This window comes from Solanum tuberosum, unplaced genomic scaffold, assembly GCF_000226075.1.
Source record: "Solanum tuberosum cultivar DM 1-3 516 R44 unplaced genomic scaffold, SolTub_3.0 scf00013, whole genome shotgun sequence".
Lineage (NCBI taxonomy): Eukaryota > Viridiplantae > Streptophyta > Magnoliopsida > Solanales > Solanaceae > Solanum > Solanum tuberosum.
Genome location: NW_006238940.1, coordinates 1,428,354 through 1,437,318, shown reverse-complemented (window position 1 = coordinate 1,437,318; position 8,965 = coordinate 1,428,354).

Genomic DNA, 8,965 nt, shown 5'->3' with positions numbered 1-8,965 from the left:
GTTTCGAGTTCGTGGTTCTCTATTAGGATTGCTTTCTTTTCGTAAATTGATTGTCGCAAGAGGTACCATTTAACATTTATTTTATAATTTGATTTTCATGATTATATAATACTTGATTATAATGTTATGAAGTTGCTCAAATTTAGATGTGTTAATTTTGACACAATAATATTGAAATATTTCCTATTTAAGCTATTGTACATTTTATTTTTTTTGTATCATATGTTGTTATCAATTAAGTACCTCTTGTGTCCAATCCAAAATCAATTAAATGTCTAAAAGAATTATTCTAATAGTTTATTTATTCAACTTTATTAAAAATGTTTGTTTTAGAAAAATTAAGAGACGAAAGAGTTGCAAATTTTTACTTTTTAATTTAATTGTCTTTTGTCATAACTTGTAAGTAAACTAAAATATAAATGCATCTATGTCGAATTTTTAATATGAAATAACTTTATATTTGTTTAAGATTTTAGACTTTTATTATGTAAATAGTGTTTATAAATATAAATAGTAGAGGTAGTTTAATCACTAATAATACACTTAAACTTTCTAGTAATAGGTAAAATATTAAAATATATGACCCGTTTCAAAGGTCGGTTTCAATTAAGAATGTGGTTACACATCTTTCTTTGAAACACTTAAAAGAAACTCAAGGATGCGGTGACACACCTTGTCCAAATTGTTTTAATAATTATTTTTTGTTAATTCAAATCAAGAGGTGTAAATTGAGATTATTAAGTGTGATGAACTCGAGAAGGAAAGACAGTTATGTCTTCAAAATGTCAAGATCGAGAATGCAAGTTTAATGCAATCCGGTTTAAGGCTAATAAAAATTCAACAATTAAAAATAAACAAATTTTGGCATATAGACACAAATTATTCAAAAACATATTAAAATAAGTATAAGTCAATAAAAGCGACCGTGCTAGAACCACGGGACTCGAGGGATGCTTAATACCTTCCCCTCGGTCAACATAATTTCTTACCCGAATTTCTAGTTCGTAGACAAAAACTAAAAGAGTCATTTCCTATTGATTAGGGATTCGAAAAGGTGACTTGGAACAGCACAACTCAATTCCAAGTGGCGATTCTGAAAAAATTAAAACAATCTCTATTCAATACCGTCACTTAAAGTGGAAAAACCCTTCCGCCGCCGTGCGCGGAAAAGGGGTGTGACAGGGACGTAAAATCTAAAATTGTGATATACAAATAAGAACAAAGAGTATTTAATTGAACCTGAGGGTCTACGAGGTAGGGGGTTAGATCGAGTATACTTTGTCCTTTATTATCTCACTCGTTGAATTATCTCAAATTCACTTGTTTTCTAGGGGTGGATGTTGTATGGTATTATTTGATATTTTGTGGTATAGTAAATTGGTAACTATAGTTTGTTCAACTTCGACTAATATATACTTATATAATAGAGTATTATGACTTCGACAATTCAAAAAAAATATGTTAGTTGTATCATATACGTATGGTGTTCATGGTTTGGTTTGGATCTATTATTGGTTTAAACAAAATCAAATTAATTTAGTCAGTATTTAAAATTTAAAACCAAACCAAAAAAAATAACCGTCAGTTTGGTTATTAATTGGTTCTGTTTGATTCTATTTTTTTTATTTGAAAGTAATAAATTTTTTAAAGACATAGGTATCTCAATAGACACAGACACCTAGAATAATCCACAAAAAAAAAACTATTGTGAATTCAATTAAGCAATACTAGAGTTGTTATTACACAAATAAAGTTATTTAATTAAGAGAAAGTGTGACTATCTTATGTGAGATAGGGTAGGTAATGACTAAAGTAATGGAATTTAATGAACTTGAATTTAGGATTGTAATAGTTGAGCTAAAATTGAAGTGTTGGACTTGAGAAAAAAATGATAAAGTCTAAGACTTAAGTTGATTAAAATTTAACAAAATATTTATATTTTATTTATGAATGATGTATACATCATTATAAATCTATATATATAATTTCTCTATCCGCTTTGGTTATTTTTGAGATTTTTTAGTAAAATCAAAACCAAATCAAATAGTATTGATTTTTAAAATTTAAAATCAAACCTAATTACCTAACCAAATCAAATCAAATATCAATTTAGTCTCTAACACGATCATCATTTATCTGCATATAAAAAGTGAAAATATCAAAACAAAAAGGGTTTCTAGAAAATAAAGAATATGAATAATGCAGTAAATAAATTCATCAATAAAGCTATTGATCAATAAAAAAGAAAAGAGAAGTAAGCTTTATAATATATATTATTGAAAGAGTGTGTATAAGAGAGGTTAAGAAGCTAAAACTCTATTTCAACTCAATTTTCATTTAAATTTGCATTCAAATATTGCATTAATATTTTAAAAGAAGACTTTCATATTATTTTTTATTATCCTTAATTTTTTAAATACAATGCATAATTTATATCAAAATTGAAAGAAACATTTGAAATTAATGAGATATTTTTATTCTTTTTGCCTACGTTGCATCCCTCCTCTCCCCTTTTTTCTCGTTTTTTTTGTTCTTCTTTTATTCATTTGAAATTTTCCTATTTTTTAAATTATTATTATTATTATTGACCTTTACTATTATCACTACTTCGATCACTAATTAGTAATTATTATTATATTATTGATATCATTATTATTAATAATAGTATTTTATATTTTTATCTTTTAATTTAGTATTTAAATCAAATGTATTTAAATTTATTTTACAATATCTAAAATTTTGGGCAAAAAACTTAAGTATACAATTTAAGTACCTAAATTACTAGTATATAGCAATAGTTTTTTTTCCCACCTATATAGCAATAGTTTTTTTAAAAAAAAAACATGTTGTGTTGAAAAAGGAAAGCCACGATTTTCTCATATTCCGTGATTATCTCCAATTCTTTTACCTTACATGATTTACTCAAATTTGTTATATATTCTCTTCCATAAAAAAAAATATTTTTTAACAAAAATAAAACTCTCTTTCTACCTATTATGATTTATTGTTCATACATGGATACCAACAATTTTTCAATTCTAATTCAACCCAACGGATGATGGGACGCTTCAGGTGTTTGAACAAAATCACGATTGAATTGGAGTTTTTTCGTTATAATTTTAATTGTTTTATTTAATATATTTTTAAAAAAAAATCATGATCGTTATCTTATAATTTATTATATTAGGAATTTGTTTTTGTCCTACACTCTGTATGAGGTCGTTAGAAATCATTTTTATGAATTGAATTTGGGTATATTGAGTGATTTAATTTATAGTAAATGAGGTTGTTAATAAGCAGCACAATGGTGCTATTTTTTGATATTTTGTCGTTGGTTTAATTTGTATGATTTTGTGGTCTAGTATAAAATTCATACTGCGTGATTTGTGCTTTGATAAATGATTTGGTGAAATTTTTTGTCTTTTTTTAATTCTTGAATATACAATACATTTTTTTAATTATTTTTGGTAGGTTATTAGGTTTAATTGATAGTGAACAGGGTGTAGATTATGTTGTGTAATTGGTATTCTTTATTATGTTTTTATAAATACCAAAGTCATGATTTATTTTTGATGTGAGTGTTATATGCTAGGTCCTATAGAAAAAGTAACTTAGGTGTTTTTTCCGTAAATGATTTGGTGAAATTAATGATATTTAAATATATTTGTTAAACGTTAAATTCAGTAAATATTTTTTGGTATGTGATCTGGTGTAATTGATATGTTGTAGGCCTTATATAACACATAATTCGAGAATTCCTTTTGGTGTGTGATCTGGTGTAATTGGTATCTTTTAGACCTTATATAAACACCAACTTTCAGTATTCTTGTTTGGTATAGACAATAAAATTAAATAAATATTAAATTGATTATAATTATTATTGATTTGTGATGGTATATTATTCGGTGTAATTGGTAGTCTTTATTATGTAGATGATTTGATATAATTGATATTGTGTATTTTATTTTTATTAACACCAGAATTCATAGTTTATATTAAGTGTTAATGGTTATTAAGCATTTTCATATAAGTATTGATTATTTTTTGTTGAAATTATAGGTATATCTTTCTCTCTTCTTGGCGATATGCTTATGGATCCTACTTGCACTTAATCTGGGAAGCAGGGGGTTGTCATGTCATGTGGAACAAGTTTACTCTGGCTTTACCATATTTTCTTGCAATTGAATATTTAATGATATAAACGATTTTATTATTCGCGAATAGTATTTGTTCTAGTGTTGAAATATTAGTTTACCAATTCTCAAAAGCTAGTTTACTTCATAGTAGAAATGTTCTTTGGGGGAAAAGTCGATGTTAAAATTGTTTCATATACATTGGTATATTTAAAGGTATATATTATAGTAATTATTGGTATAATGTTGATTTCATAGTTGGTTCAAATATTTGTATATTAAATGGTTGAATGTGTTAAAAATATATACATATGTGATATTTATTGACATATATGAATTATATTGTTAGATTAACACATGGTGTAATTCTCTTAAAAACATAATTACTTAAAAATTACTATTGAGCATTTAATGGTATAAAATTACCTATTAATATATAAAAGTGGTGTTATATTTCAACTTTAAAATGCTCACCAATTTAAAATGGTAAGATTATATATACCTTCTGTCAAACCATCGTCAAAAAATCGATTTTCTTCATGATATAAAAATGATTATTTTGGAAAAAATTAAATATTAAAATGACTTCATATATATTCGTATTTTTAAAGGTGTGTATTATATTATAATAATTATTGGTATAATGTTGGTTCTATAGTTTGTATAGATGTTTGTATATTAAATAGGTGAATATTTATTTAAAATATGGTATAATTTTGTGAAGAATTTCCGTCCGTAATTTTTTTTCTCTTACACCACCTTGATTAATTAGAGATGGAGCGGATGCATTCAACTCAAAATTTGACCTTGATAATAAAATGAGGTTGTTTGAATGACTATTATGCTCCTTAAATCTTGGACTCTTTATAAGAATGGATTCCACTAGAATTTTTCCACTCATAATTTCATGAAATCGGATGAAATAACTTTAAAATCATAAATTTGATGAGACTTTAAAATCTAAGAGGTAAAAAAGATAAAAATCAAAGAGGAGAAGAAATCATTGTTCTTGTAAATAACAATCGAGTATTGTTCTCTTGAAGAAGATGAAAATAAAAGGTGTGAGAGACAGAGTATTTTTCACATAATAAAAGAAGAGAGAGAATACTGATTAGTGATTACCATAGTAAGAGGGAAAAGAAAGACTTCTTTTTTACCTAGATTAAATAAAAAAAGGAAGAGAGAGAAAATTGTAGTTGAAAAAATAAAAAGTAATATCAAAATTATCATTCCCATTAAATCCGTACATAACCCCCAAAAAGAAAGAAAAAATACTACTAATATTCCCATTGTTTCTCATTATTTGTCCATTTTTTATTTTTTAATTATTCATAATTACTTATCCATTTTGACAAATCAAGAAAGAACAAAAAAAAATTCTCTATTATACCTTCAATTTATTACTTTAAAAAATGTAGAACTTCTTGAAAATCTTAAGTATTTAATTCATTCACTTCATAATTAATAGAGGTAAAATGGTAAATTCACTATATCAATTATTGTTTTCTTAATAGGTGTGTCAATTCAAAAGTGGACAAGTAATTAGGGACATATGGAGTAACTTATTTAATTAAATTTCGAAAATTGTTTTTTTTGTTATGTTTGTAATTTAAAAAGTAATTTTGTAATTAAAAAGGAGTATAAACGTTTATTGTTAATTAAAGTCTTAAATAGTATATTCTTGTAATTTTCACTTTTTTTAATTTACTTTCGAATTCAAGAGCTTTTCAAGTTTAAAAATATATTAGTGATTTCAAGACTTAACAAATGTTTTTTAGCTAATTTCACAGACTTTTATTTAACGTTCTAGCACCCATATTTAGCTTTTAAAAATTAATTAACCTGAGTTTGGCTGGTTAATAATTTTTAACTGATCTTAAAATATGCTTATCTCCTTCCCATTAGGATAAAATAGAACCCTTACCTAGAATTATATAAGTTAGTAGACCTTAGTTGGAGTCAAATTTAGTATTACTTAGTTAAATATTTAGGTGTCCTAATATACCGTAATTAATTAGGTGGCGACTTCTTAAGTTGATTATTAATTTGAAAATCACCAATATGTTGTACGCATTTTGACCTCGAGTTAAAATGGGGTATAACAACTTGTATTTGAGTTCATTGTATGTCGAGTAAGTCTTCCGCTGAGTATTGAGCCAGGTCAAGGGTTCGCTTGGGGACAACAATGGTTTTCGAGTGCCGGCCACGTCCAGGGTGTAGGCTCGAGGCGTGACAAGGATTTTGTATAGTTTGTTTGGATGAAAAGTTCAATATCAGATAATATTAGGTTGCTCTTTTTCTTCCTTTCTTTTTTCATATTTTCCATTGAGGTATCAACTATATTTTGTTAATTATTTTTATGATACATTTTTTGAGCTGATCATTTTTAATTATTACGTAATAATAATAGAAATGTTTATATATAATTTACACAAAGGAGATTAATTTATATATATATGACTTTTCTTTAACACTGTAAACACAAATTTATTATTAAGAGAACTAAATGACGAAATTTAAAATTTCTCTTACTCAACAAGAGATTTAAAGAAATTATTGTTAGTTCTTTGTGTGTGTATATATATACAAAAATCATATTTTAACAAATTTTAATGAAATAAATATTTAAATTAGCTGAGTGACTTTCTAAATGAAATATCAGTAGTTGAGCGATTTTGCAGATACAATAGTCATAATTGAATGACATTGAGGTTATAAAAGAAAGTTACTCAACTTTCTGAGAAAAAAACTATTAGTTGGGTGACCATATGAGATATTAACTCCTTCAAATGGTAGCATGCCTTAGTTTACTAGAAGTGCTAAATGACCACAATTCTAAGGCCCAAAAATGTAGAAAGACAATACTCCCTAGTCCACTTTTAGATGTCATAATTTTTTTAGAGTTAAACGATAAGAACTTTGACTAACATGTTACGATGTAATTTTCATCATATGCAAAAAATTACAATTTATAGTACTTTTCGTATAGTTTTCAATATACAATTTTCTTGTCTAAAATATCGAAATAATGTAATCTAATTTAACTTTAAAAATTAGTCAATTTGACTTTCGAAAAACACACCATAACAATTAAAAGTGGATGAATGGATTGCTAACCTTTTGCCTCCAAAATAAAGTTCTATTTTCAATCAAAACTCTTAAAAGTAAGTTCAACGATAAAAATTTTATGCTACCAACATGAGTTGTGGTGCACTGGTGGGAGTGCTTCACCCTTAATCAGAGATCTCGGGTTCGAGCCCTGGGTATGGAGAAAATCCTGTTGGGAGCGCCACCCCCAAATGAGTCCTACAGAGCGCGATCAAGATTTAGTCGGAGCTCCTATGTGAGCTTCGAACACCGGATGGGAAACAAAAAAAAAGATAATTTTTTATGCTATGAATCACAAATTCACAATTATTTAAGAGAATTGATTTTTATTATGTACATGATACCCACCACATCACTTCATCTTCATCTTCTTCTTCTCTCCATGTTTTAATCAAACTTTAAGATTAATTTTATTACATATAGATAATAATTCTTTAAAAATTATTTTTGGATACCGTTGTCATCTAATTTCGATTTTTTCAGGTAATTTTTCATCATACAATAAAATTCTAAAAATTATCTTGTAATATTTCTTGGAGATATACTATATTATATTTGTTTTCTTTATTTTAATTTCTTTATTTTATATTTAGTATACTTTCATTAATATTAAAAAGTATGCTTTGACTATTTTTCCTTTACTAATATACTCATTTATATATTATATTTCATAATCATCTTTAAAATAAAATAAAATAATTTTAGGATACACTTTAAAATTTATTGTTTTCATATAATAACAAATCTCTTTTTTATTAAACTTTGTACTTTTATGTGATAAATATAGAAAAATAATTTTTGCGTAATAAATTTTAAAGTTAGATTACTTTTATGTAACAAAAAGAAGAAGTAATTATTTGGATAATAAACTCAGACTTGGATGATCACCAATAAAATTTATTCAAATATTCTTCATTTTTTAAAATTTTTTTTGGTTGAAGAAATAAGAATATTATTGAAAAAATACGAGTACAATTTTGTTCCTAACTCCCTTGATTTTTTTCTCTTAATTTTTTTTGTGATTCAAGAGTCGATAGTGACATATTTCTCAAACTAGGATGATTTGACTTTGATCTCTTTATGAATATTTCATGAATTTGTGAAATATTCGAGAGGTCTCTCCAAGGAAATATATTGCCCTTTATATAGACATGAGCTAGGGTTTAGGGTAGACCGTAAAGTACCCTCCAAGAACCCTAATTGGAATTGAACACGTTTTGTAGAATTCCACAAAATTTCAATGTCTACAAATGTCCCCTATTTCAAGGCTTGTCGAAGTGTAGACTTGATGAAACTCAATGACGAAGCTTGAAGTACTCATTCTTTCACCTTTGTTGTTTTTAATTTTCTTGCCTTTTTTTGGGTTATTTTTACGTCTTTTTCTGGAAGTTTCTTTACCTATTTTTTTGGATAGTTTACAATTTTTTTCTTATTATGTTGAAAGTTTTTTTTACTATATTACTAAAAGGGAAAATTGTATATAATAGCAAACTATTAATTCAAATTAAATGCTATAAATATAGTTTGATTTAATTGTACCTCATAGCAAACTGTTGCTATTTCACCTCTCTCCTGGTGAATTTCGCTCGCCACTTTCGTTCTCTCCCTCGCCTCTCTCGTTTTTTATACAAACGCAAGTGTATAAAGTGCATTTGTGTTTGTATAAAGCGAGAGAAAATTGTATATATACATATATTTTCGTTCCCCTCTCTCAGATCTCGCTC